Below are 12,225 nucleotides of genomic sequence, written 5' to 3' on the forward strand. Positions count from 1 at the left end.
AGGTCTTCAGAAGGGCCCTCGGAGATCCCCGGCCATGGGGGCGGAGAACGGGCGCTCTGTGGGTGCACAGCCCTTAGGGCCACAGCCCTGCTGTCCTCTGACCCGGTTCCCTGCCACGTTTTAATCTCTGGCTCTGCATCTCGTCCTTGTCCTGGGCGAGGAGGGTCAGGGTGCTCGTGACCCGTCGCTGTGTGTCCACAGGGGTGTCCCCTGGCCTGTCCCCTGGCCTGGCCGCAGCCTCCTTCACCGTGTTTTCTCTCGGGAAGACATCCTGGTATGCAGGGCCCAGAGGAGGCAGGGGCAGCGGCCTCTGGGGGGTGCGACGGGATGGGTCGGGTCTGCTGCGGCCCCGGGAACCTGGCACGGTGACGAGGCCCTGTGGATGCACGCTGCTGGCCAAGGGTTTTTATCTTTCTGTTTTTTTTTTTTTTTAAGATTTTATTTGTTTATTCATGAGAGACACAGAGAGAGAGGCAGAGACGCAGGCAGAGGGAGAAGCAGGCTCCATGAGGGGACCCCGACGTGGGACTCGATCCCGGGACCCCGGGGTCACGCCCCTGGCTGAGGGTGGCGCTAAACCGCTGAGCCACCGGGGCTGCCCTATCTTTCTGTTTATTTAATAGGCTCCACGGCCGGTGTGGAGCCCGACGCGGGGCTTGAACTCCCCACCCTGAGATCAAGACCTGCCCTGAGCTCAAGCCGCCCTGGCGCCCGGGCCTTCAGGATTGTTAGCTTGTCCGGGCTCCCCAAGGTCCAGGCTCCCCGAGGTCCAGGCTCCCCCAGGGTCCAGAACCTGAGGCCAGAACTTCATTATTCCGTGGCCTCCTGGCTGTAACCCTGGGCACGTACCTCCCACCTGCCCTGAGTCTGCCCTCACGGGCACCTGGGGTTCCCGGCTCCCGTCCCCGCACAGCCGCGGCACGGTGGGTGCTGAGAACACGTTTGACAAAATCAAGTTAAGTAGCTCCCTGTAGCTGTGGCGCTCCGGTTTTGCTGGTGACCCGTTAGTCATCACAACTCCTGACTCACGGCATCGGCTGTGTGGCTGTGCGTGATTCACAGAACGGTGAGATGGGGTTTCTTGATTTCAATGTGCAACGTGCTCTTTCATCGGACGAGTTTCTGGGGATGTCGTGTTTAAAAAGTGACGCTCAGGGATCCCTGGGTGGCGCAGCGGTTTGGCGCCTGCCTTTGGCCCAGGGCGCGATCCTGGAGACCCGGGATCGAATCCCACGTCGGGCTCCCGGTGCATGGAGCCTGCTTCTCCCTCTGCCTGTGTCTCTGCCTCTCTCTCTCCCTCTCTGTGTGACTATCATGAATAATAAAAAAAGTATTTTAAAAAAATAAAATAAAATAAAAAGTGACACTCTTTTGAGAAATACAACATAGCTAATTCTTCAGAAACGCCCTTTACAACCCGAGAGGCCGGATTTAAAGCCCAGGGTCCGACGTGGATTTTGAGCCTCCTTGAGGGCCCGTGATACCAGTTGCTATCAGGCGGCTTGTTCTGACTTTTGTTGTGGGCGGAGCTTCCCAAGTGCCGTGAGCTGGTTTGTGGTCTGAAGCTGCCTTTGCGTTGGGAAATCCCGTTAAGTAAGATTTCAGGGAGTTTTTATTAATTCCCTGGGATGTTTCCGAATTGTGGGTTTGGTGAAAAGTGTCTTTCTGATGTTTGGCTGCTGGCGTGGCCCCTGGGGGGACATGTGCCTGTGCCTGCTGTGTCTTCACCCCACACCTGTGGGCTTTCTGTCCCCCGTGCCCGCGTGCACACCGGGACCCTCAGGACCCCGTCCTGGTGGGCTCTCCATGCACACGGCCCTTCTCACCCCTTCCCACCATCAGCCCATCCCCCCTCGCAGGGAGCTCTGTGCCGGGCAGCGGGCAGGAGGCGGTGGGAGCACACGACACATGGTAATGTGTGCTCGTGCAGACCTGTACGTACCAAGCAGTCCTGCGCACGAAGGTGACCCGAGAACAGACAGCTGGGGCCTCGACGCGGCAGGATGGCAGGCCGGTGGAGTCCATGCTGGGGCCTCCCCGCTTGGATGCCTGTCCCCACCCTCATGACCTTCTTGACTGTTCTGGTTGGGCTTTTGCCTCTCTGTTCCCTGAAATGGCTCTTATGAGTCCCTGGGGACCTGTGTTTGTCAAGGTCAGCGGCCACTATCCTGTCCCTGTCTCGCTTAGGTCCGCAGCAGCATCTGACACGACTGCCTGAGCGGCCGGATTCCCCAGCCCCTGCCTGCCCCAGCATCCAGGCTCCCCCAGGGTCCAGGCTCTCCTAGGTCCAGGCTCCCCCAGGGTCTGGGCTCTCCCAGGTCCAAGCTCCTCCAGGGTCCAGGCTCCCCCAGGGTCCAGGCTCTCCCAGGTCCAGGCTCCCCCAGGGTCCAGACTCTCCCGGGTCCAGGCTCCCCCGGGTCCGGGCTCCCCCAGGGTCCAGGCTCCCCAAGGTCCAGGCTCCCCCAGGTCCAGGCTCCCCTTGTTCCAGGCTCCCCTAGGTCCAGACTCCCCTTGTTCCAGGCTCCCCAGCATCCAGGCTCCCCTGGGTTCAGGCTCCCCCGGGTCCAGGCTCCCCAGCATCCAGGCTCCCCTAGGGTCCAGGCGCCCCCAGGGTCAAGGCTCCCCCAGGTCTAGGCTCCCCCAGGTCCAGGCTCCCCCGGGTCCAGGCTCCCCCGGGTCCAGGCTCCCCCGGGTCCAGGCTCCCCAGCATCCAGGCTCCCCTGGGTCCAGGCGCCCCCAGGGTCCAGGCTCCCCCAAGTCTAGGCTCCCCTGGGTCCAGGCTCCCCTAGGTCCAGGCTCCCCCAGGTCCAGGCTCCCCCGGGTCCAGGCTCCCCAGCGTCCAGGCTGGGTGTGGATGCCTATCTAGGATTCTGGCCCTGCTGCCCAGCCCCTCTCCCCACTCCAGGAGTGGTCCAGTGCACACCTGCCCAGAGCCGACTCCTGGCCCAACCTGCCCCTCCTGCCCCTCCAGCCCATCCCTGCGTCCCAGCCTCCCCCCGGGCCTGCAGTCATCCTCGTTCCCTTCTCCCCCTCGCTCGCCGTCTGTGCGAGGCCCACAGCCCCTCCAGAGCTGTTTGTCTTCCCCTCTGCTCCCTGCAGTAAGCAGCAGGAGCTCCTCCTTAGCTTTCCCAGGTGCACTTGCCCCCGTGCAGTCCTCCCTCACGGGCTCGCACAGTCATCCTTCCAGGGGCACATCCCATCAGGTAACCCCTGCTTGCCCTTCCAGTGACTTCCCTTCAGGGTGGGAAGAAGTGCACAGGTCGTGCCCCGTGCTGGTAAGTGGAGCCCCACGCCCAGGTCCCAGCGTCTGCTGTTCCTCCTGCGGGGGACACTCTTCCCCTGGCTGTCTAGACGGCTGCCGTCCAGCCATCGGCCCTCGCGTGGTCTCCTTGGGGAGAAGGTCCCCTCTGCCCTCCGCATGTTCTCGTCTGCGTCACCCTGCGTGTGAGCACGTGGTTGGCGTGCAGGTCCCTCCCTCTGCCCTGGAGGCGGGGGCAGCCGTGGCCGCTGCTGTGGATCCAGGCCTGTCCGTAGTACCCGCACCTGGGCGCGTCCTTGGCCCGTGTGTGTGTGTGGGGTCGGCGGGGCAGCGCGGGGCAGAGAACCTGACTGCTGTGGCCTTCGGCTCCCGGGCCCCGGGCGGCCTGGGGCTGGCAGGGTGCTTTCTGGGCCCTTGTGTCTCCTGCTGCTCCACCTGTGCGTGTGGGCCTCGCGGTGACTCGCGGTGACTTCGGCTGCAGCCTGATGTTCCCGCAGGAGCTGGGGGAGGCGGGGGTGGGGGGCAGTGTCGGTGTCCCCGTCAGGAAGGCATTTCAGGAAACCCCCTGGCTGGAGGAGTGCAGTGAGTGGCCTCTGGTCACCGGTCTGGGGCGGTGTCCGTGTCACGAATCCAGGCTCTGTGGGGAAGGGGCAGGAGGGACAGTTGGCAGTGCGCCCACGGGCCTGCCCGCAGGAGTCCAGTAGCTGGCTCCCAGCACCGCTCGGGTCTGTGCTGGCCCCGTCTCTTACTCTTACCGCCTCCGGTTCTGCACCAGCTGGGAGAGTCCCCGCCCCCCGACGGTGAAGGGGGGAGGGGGGTGGATGCGGGCTCTGCTGTCCAGCAAGTGGAGGCTGGGCCGCCCGTGGCCGGGCCCGACGGACCAACCCAGTTGGTGAGAACGGCTGGGGACAGGCGCGCCGTGCCCTGGGTGCCTTCTGTGCGGTGACCTGAGTGGCCAGCCGCAGTGGCCTGGCTCCGCCCGGTGGGAAGAGGTGGGCACCCTGGCCCTGCTGGCCGTGCGTGGAGCCACGCCTCCCTCCGTGGGGACGGGCTAGCCCGGTTCTCGCCACGCCTCCGACAACCGGTGCCCCCCAGTTCCCCACGTGGCTTTTGCTGTGTCTGTGCAAGAAGTCTGGGGGCAGTGCGGGGCTGGGCTGCGTCAGGAAGGCAAGCCCACCCGTCCTCACACAGCCGCCCAAGGGACCGGGCGCAGGGAGGGGCAGGGCCTCCTCCAGGACAGCCGCTCGCACGCACCCAAGCCTCACAGCCCCCTCCGTGGTTTCTGCGGTCCGCTGTCCCGGAGGGCCCCCCCCAGGGAGCCGAGCAGTGCGCGAGAGCTGAGGGGCCTGGGGAAGCCCATCTGGGGTTTGCGGGGACCTTCCCCACTCTCGAGTTCCCCTGCAGGATTGGATTGGGGTGGGTCTGCTGAGCCTCCTCAGCAGCGCCTGCCGGGGCAGGAAGAGCGGGGTGGGTCCCTTCAGGTCCTCGCGGGGTCCCTTCCACGGTGCGCGGTCACGGTGCTCTTTGCAATTGCTGGAAAGGCTAAGTGAGCCCGTGAGCTTTGCTGGAAGGGTGGCATGCCGCGTGGCCAGAGAGGGTGCAGGTCACCCAGCCTTCCTCTGAGCACGGGGTACCGAGCCGCGGTGGGAGGTCAGAACTGCGGCCTAGAAGGTTCTCTGCGGTGCGGGCAGGGGAGCAGGTCGGGGTTGAGGGCCCTGCGGGGCTGAGGGCCTGGCAGGTGGAGACTTGAGGCGCACTCCCTGGCCCTTGTGGGGCAGAGCGCGTGGGGAGCAAGATGTTGCGAGGCGCTGGGGGTGCTCCTGACTTCTGCTCTCCCACCTCCAGCCCCTGGGGCTTCGCTGGGCCTACCGAGTAGCACCCCCCTCCCTCTGCAGGCCACTCGTTCCCAGGTGGCCCTGAACATCTGGGATCAACCACCTTATGTCCTTAATTCCCAACTGTGTCTCCTCAAGTGAATGTCACCAACTGCCCCCAATTGCTGGAGACCTCCAGCTTCTCCTTGTCGCCACATCTAGTCCCAGGCACATTTTGTGCCTGCTGTCCCACAAACCCCAACCCAGGCTGCCCACTTCTCCATGTCCCCTCCTTGGCCCAGGGGCCCACAGGCCACCACCATCTCTCCTGTGCTCTCGACGGAAGCCTCCTGACTGGGCCCTGAATCTTCCCTCCTGCTCTCAGCACCCTCCCTGCCTGACCACTCTCCCCCCCCCCGCCCCGCGTGCTCCAGGCCCACGGCCTCCTCCCTCTGACAGCTCTCCTCCACGTACTCCAGGCCCCACAGCCTCCTCCCCCTGACCGGTCTCCCTGGGGCATCTTCCCTGTAGAGCAGAAATGATCCCCAATATAGGGACATAGTTTCCCCAACAAAACGCACCTACGTCGTTTTACCAGCAGACAGGTCGAGCTGGAAATGGAGATAAAATCTGATGCTTAGGATTGAAATAAAACCTTGGATCATCTGATACGAATTTGCTCGTCTTCTGTTTGGGGATGTTAATTCCACATTAGTGTCAGAGGAGGATGGTGACCGAGAACGTGTAATTTCCTCTTGGAGAGGAGCCTCTCCGTTGTTCTTCATGTCAAAGAAAGTGATAATTGGCCATTCTTTGCTGCATGGAGCAAAACCTGTTAAATTAGCATTTTTCTTCAGATGGCTCTTTAAGCCTTTATTTTTTTTATTTTTTTTAAAGATTTATTTATTTATTCATTCAGAGAGAGCAAAGAGAGAGGCAGAGACACAGGCAGAGGGAGAAGCAGGCTCCATGCAGGGAGCCTGACGTGGGACTCGATCCCGGGTCTCCAGGATCACACCCCGGGCTGCAGGTGGCGCTAAACCGCTGTGCCACCAGGGCTGCCCTCTTTAAGCCTTTAAAAAAATAATTTGCCGTTTTTGTTCGATGCAAGTCAATACCCGTATCACTTTATATAAATCAAAGCATAATTACTAAACACAAGTGTGCGCTCCAGAACATGCAGTGTTTCTTCACACAGGCTGTTCTTGTTCTAGAGATTGCTGGATCTGGGGTTTCTGGAATGCTCGCGGTCAGGCTGGCATGTCTTTGGTTACGAAGGCTGCAGAGCCTGCTCCGTGATGGGGTGTCCACGTGTGACCGTGGAGCGGGGACGTGAGCGAGCGCGGCCGTCTGTCGGTGATTGTATTGGAGCAACTTCCAGAAACTACTTTCAGCTTTGTCCCCTGGAACTTTCTAAAAATATTGGTACGTAAGAGTTCAGATGTAGGTTTATAAAGATAAAGCCATACGTATGTATAAAAAGCTTGTGGGGGATCCCTGGGTGGCGCAGCGGTTTGGCGCCTGCCTTTGGCCCAGGGCGCGATCCTGGAGACCCGGGATCGAGTCCCACGTCGGGCTCCCGGTGCATGGAGCCTGCTTCTCCCTCTGCCTGTGTCTCTGCCTCTCTGTCTCTGTGACTATCATAAATTAAAATAAAAATAAAAATTAAAAAAAAAAAAAAGCTTGTGGGAATGTGACTCAGGCGAATGCAACTCCCAGACTCTTGCTTTACCAAACCTCGTGTTCCAGATCTAAAAGCTAGGCCTTTTAAAAAGTCGTCCCCTTTTAAATCGTAAAAATTATTCAGCGTGTACAGAAATAAAACGGCCTTTGAGGGCTGTGTGAGGTCGTAGACACGGCTCTGGAATTAGGTAAGCAGTGGCGCTGCGGGCTTAGGGCCTGGGCCTGCCCTCCAGCCCGCGGGCGCCCCCACCCCGCCGCGGAGAAACGCGTCGCAGGCGGCCCAGTCATGCTTGGACTTTATACATTTGATGAACCGAAGTTCCGGGAAAATATGCTTCGTTCCCAGGGCAGGGCCGCAGGTCCCCGAGGCCCCCGAGCCCCACCTTGAGCTCGGGAGGATGCGCCGCTCCTTTCACCGTCCCCGGAATGGCCGGCGGCCGGGCCTCCGCGTCCCCCTGGCGCCCACTCTCTCTCCCGGACCCATTTCTGCGGAAGCCAGGAGTGGGGGGGGGCGCCCTGGGTCCCGCCGGGCGGTGCTGGCCGCTGGGCCTACAGCAGTGGCCGTGGGGCGGGCCGGGTCGCCAAGCGGTGCCGGCGGTGGGGGCCGCGTCCCGGGAGGCCTGTCCCGGCGAGGGCAGGGCAGCGGCTGTGCCAACTCCCGCTGGCGGCTGTTAAAGGTCCGATCCCGGGATCCCGCTCCCCGCGCCGCACCGCCTGCCGAGCGCGCAGCTCCGCGCCGTGTTGGGTGCGCCGGGTCCGTGCTCCGTGCTCCATGCGCCGGGTCCGTGCTCCAGGCCCGGTGTCCATGCTCCGTGCGCCGGGTCCGTGCTCCAGGTCCAGAGTCCGTGCTCCGTGCTCCATGTGCTGGGTCCGTGCTCCAGGCCCGGTGTCTGTGCTCCATGCGCCGAGCCTGTGCTCCAGGTCCGGGGTCCGTGCTCCGTGCTCCATGTGCTGGGTCCGTGCTCCAGGCCCGGTGTCCGTGCTCCATGTGCTGAGCCCATGCTCCAGGTCCGGGTCCGTGCTCCAGGCCCGGTGTCCGTGCTCCATGCGCCAGGTCCGTGCTCCAGGTCCCGGGTCCGTGCTCCTTGTGCCGGTCCTTGCGCCGAGCCTGTGCTCCAGGTCCAGGTCCATGCTCTGTGTGCCGAGTCCATGCTCCAGGTCCGGGTCCATGCTCCAGGTCTGGGTCCGTGCTCTGTGCGCCGAGCCCGTGCTCCAGGTCCGGGGTCCGTGCTCCGTGCACCAGCTCCATGGTCCGTGCAATGGGTCCGGCTCCCCCGTGGCCCCAGCTGGGTGTGGGCTGCCATGCAGGGGCTCTGGGCACCCGACCACCCTTCTGCAGATCCCTGGGCCGTCAGAAACCCCACCTCCTGCAGCGTGCCCACAGACCTTTAGTTTTAAAAACCTTGAGGTTACAGTATCTTTTTCTTAACTAAGCGTGTGATGCAGCTAAAATGTTGTTAATGCTCCTCCAAGGTTTTACTCCTGTACAACATTTACTTCCTGGACTGTAGTTTGAAAGGATGACTTATTTCCCAAGTAAACCAGGGACCATTTAACCTTTATTTATTTATTTTTAAATATTTTATTTATTTATTCATGAGAGACACAGAGAGAGAGGCAGAGACACAGGCAGAGGGAGAAGCAGGCTCCATGCAGGGAACCTGACGCGGGACTCGATCCCAGGACCCTGGGGTCACGCCCGGAGCCAAAGGCAGATGCTCAACCACTGAGCCCCCCAGGGGCTCCCCCTTTTGCCTTTGGAAGTTATGATGAACTCTACCATCTTCAGAGCTATAAAATTTTTCTCCCCAAGCAGAACTTTTGAAGATTCCAAATACTAAATAAATAATAAATAATAAATAAAATCCAAGTACTATATACCTAATACACAGACATTTAGATTTTAAAATTTTTATTTTATTCTATTCTATTCTATTCTATTCTATTTATTTATTTATTTATTTATTTATTTATTTATTTATGATAGTCACAGAGAGAGAGAGAGACAGAGACAGAGACACAGGCAGAGGGAGAAGCAGGCTCCATGCACCGGGAGCCCGACGTGGGATTCGATCCCGGGTCTCCAGGATCGCGCCCTGGGCCAAAGGCAGGTGCCAAACCGCTGCGCCACCCAGGGATCCCTTATTCTATTTTTTTTAAGTAACTCTACACCCAAGGTGGGGCTTGAACTCATGACCCCAAGGTCTAGAGTCCCACAGTCTGCTGACAGCCAGCCAGGTGCCCCCAGACATTCGAATGTTTTGAATGCCCCTAATGAACCAGTCTTTGCTGACTGTTGGGCAGGAGACAGCCCCTGGAAACTGTAGGGAAACGGTCTTCAAAGCCACTATGTGTTTTGCCAGACCTGTTTTTTTTTTGTCTATTCTAAGGATAAAGTGAGCATGCTTTTTGCTTATTTCTATTCTAAATTAGAATCGTTAGTATATCTTCCTCGCTCAGATCTGGTCTCTACAATGCAGTCAATAGAAGGGCTCAAAATCATTCTATTTGCCTTTAAATTATAAAAGTATGCGTGTCTTTGGAAATAATTGTGCAAGCACTTTAAAATGAAAGGCTGGGCTTCCTCCCCCATCCAGTAGTCCCTTCCATAAGACCACCTGGTCAGTTGCCAGTGGAAGTCCTCTTAGAATGAATTTGGGGTCCTGTTATCAGAAGTAGGAAGATGGGATTCCGGGTAGGTTAAACTAGCTTCTTCCCTGAGTATGACTGTATGCTTCGTAAAAGAGCATATAAAACATAAAAAGAAAGGGCTCCTCTCTAGGCCGGGCAGGAAGTGGCCAAGGTGAGCCTGGAGCCCCTGTAGAGCCGGAACGGAAGGACGTGCTCAAAAAACCCAGAACCCGCCTCGGTGGGCATCCCAAAATCTACGATGGTTTTAAAAAGTAAAATCTGTTTTTGGGACGCCTGGGTGGCTCAGCAGTTGAGCGTCGGCTTTTGGTGCAGGGCATGACCCCGGGGTCCTGGAATCGAGTCCCATATCCGGCTCCCTGCATGGAACCTGCTTCTCCCTCTGCCTGGGTCTCTGCCTCTCTCTCTCTCTCTCTGTGTCACTCCTGAATAAATATATAAAATCTTTAAAAGAACAATAATAAAGTCTATCTTTAAAGCAGTGTTTTTACCGAAGCTGGCAATTCCTTAGAAGCTCCTTTTGTGTGCTCCTCCTCTGCCCTAAGTATCATTCCCTTTTGTGCTACTTGTTCCCTTGGTTTTCTTTGTAGATTTGTCACTTTTGTTTGTTGCTCTAAACAGCACATCCTTTGGTTTTGCCAACACAACCTTCACTCAGAAGAAAGGGCGGTGTTGCCGGTGAGGGCCCCTGGGCAAGGCTGGGGTCTGAGTGAGTGCGGGTGTCCAGGGACTTGACTGGCACTGTCCCTCCCGGCCGGTTCTACGTCTCTCAGGAGTGAGATCTTGTAGCCTGAGTCACCAGGGCTGCTGCCCCTCCATCACCCACTGCTCTCTCACGCATCCCCTGTCCCAGGAGGCTTGGGCTCTGGCTGAGAGCAAGTCACATGGGGTTGCATTTAATTTGGGTTTAACGGGATATGTGGGAAGACTTAGGAGCTGCCCAGGTGTGGAAGGCTTGGATTCTCTCCGTCCCTGTGCGGCCGGGGGCATAAAGGAGCAGGGTCAGAGCAGAGGGGCCATTGCCAGTGCACCCATTTACCTTGGGAGCCCTGGCAGACAGGTAGACTCCAGGGCAGTGGAGACACGGCTGGGACCAGGGCAGAGGCCAGCCCAACTGCCGCTGAGGGGTGGACCAGGGATGGACGTGCATCCCAAGGAAGGGGTTCTCCAAGAGCCTTGACATGAAACTCCTGTCCAGCTGGCCGGCAGTCAACCCCAGCACAGTTGAGATGGCCTCTTTTGGCCAAGTCGGACGGACATGGCGTTGCAGGGGACACCGCGAGGGGCTGGACACACAGGAAGTCTCAGAAGTGGCGAGTGGGGGCTCGGGGGGCAGGACCCCTGCCTTGCAGTGGTGAGCACCCAACAGCCAGTCTGGGGGTCCTGGCTCCGCCGTTGCCCTGTTCTCGTCCCGCACGTCTTCTTGGGGAGACTGCTGGCTGTGAGGGGTGGGGGGCGGTGGTTTTTATGAGCATAATGCAAAGTTGGCATTTTTCCCTGGGGAGAAATATTCCTGGATGAAGTCCATACCTCCTGCGTGTCGAGTCAGATGACAGGGTTAGCGTGGAGACAAAGCGTGGCGATGCGGGCTGTTGGGTTCACTTCTGAAGTGATTTTCTGTTGTTTTTGATGCATTTTTGATATTTGACTCTGTCACTTGTGATTTTTTTTTTTTTTTTTTTAGAGGCGATCTGGTTTCATTTTGGCCTTTGAAGTGTGATAAAGGGATCGATGACGTGGTCTCTCCATTTCCTTCAGGTGCCCCCTTGCAGCCTCAGTGGCTCTCAGGTCACATGAACTGAATATATTTTAAAGACACCCCCCCCACCGCCCCCGGAGGAGTTAGGTGTAAGGAAGTATCGAACCGTTGCGAACATCGTGCAGATAAAAGCAAGCTAACGCCGCCGCCGAGCCGTCCCTACGCTTGCTCTCGGACTGACCTCTCACGCTTGTGCGTACGTGGGTCGTGTGCGTGTTTCCAGAACTGGGCTCCTTCAAGCAACGTATGGGGCCGTGGGGAGGTGTGGGACCTGAGCACCTGGCTCTCCTGTCCTCAGAAGTGCCAAGAAACCCACCGCGTCCAGGCTTTTTTTTTTTTAATATTTATTTATTTATTTATTTATTTATTTATTTATTTATTTATTTATTTGTATTTATGTATTTATGTATTTATGTATTTATGTATTTATTTATTTATTTATTTATTTATTTATTTATTTATTTATTTATTTATGATAGTCACACAGAGAGAGAGAGAGAGAAACAGGCGGAGGGAGAAGCAGGCTCCATGCACCGGGAGCCCGACGTGGGACTCGATCCCGGGTCTCCAGGATCACGCCCCGGGCCAAAGGCAGGTGCCAAACCGCTGCGCCACCCAGGGATCCCCGCGTCCAGGCTTTTGAACGTGCGGGGTGAGTTTTCTCCCTACCGCGCGCCCGTGTCCGGGACTTCTGGCTGAGATCGGCCTCTGCCTCGTAGCCTGGTTTGCTCAGGATCCCGTTGTCTCGTCCCGTGAAACAGCTGCGGGGGAGGATCCGCAAGCTGGCATGGAACGTCTTCTGTGGGAGAAAAGCTACCTTGATGCCATGTCATGTTTTAGGGTTCTTGGCTTCTCGAGCTGCCGATGAAGTTGTTCGTGGGTTCTCAAGCGTTATCAGCAGGGTGTCAGGCTTTCAAAGCTGTTCGCTTTGGTTTCTTTCTTTCCCGCGGTGGCTTGGACTCCTTTGTCTTTATTGCCATCGTCTCTATGGCAGTGGGCTTATTACATTCTTTGTTTTTTTTTTTGTTTTTGTTTTTTAGTAGGTCCCTTTCTTCATTTGG

The 12,225-nt window shown here is 58.1% G+C and overlaps 1 protein-coding gene across 5 annotated transcripts in view; it reads left to right on the forward strand.

Annotated features, from left to right (window-relative positions):
• The window catches only part of ADARB1 (adenosine deaminase RNA specific B1), a 141,934-nt gene that overhangs the window by 17,806 nt on the left and 111,903 nt on the right, over positions 1 to 12,225 (forward strand). For 3 of the 5 annotated variants that reach the window (XM_055313400.1, XM_055313404.1, XM_055313406.1), the window contains exon 2: positions 11,644 to 11,816. The exons of 1 other annotated variant lie outside the window; for it this stretch is intronic. The gene's annotated coding sequence lies outside the window, so the exon portion shown is untranslated. Of the gene's footprint in view, positions 1 to 11,285; positions 11,361 to 11,643; positions 11,817 to 12,225 lie in introns of those variants that run through there. One more of the 5 variants, XM_055313401.1, reaches the window with a different exon arrangement.

This window comes from Nyctereutes procyonoides, unplaced genomic scaffold (genome assembly GCF_905146905.1).
Source record: "Nyctereutes procyonoides isolate TBG_1078 unplaced genomic scaffold, NYPRO_anot_genome, whole genome shotgun sequence".
Taxonomy (NCBI): Eukaryota; Metazoa; Chordata; class Mammalia; order Carnivora; family Canidae; genus Nyctereutes; species Nyctereutes procyonoides.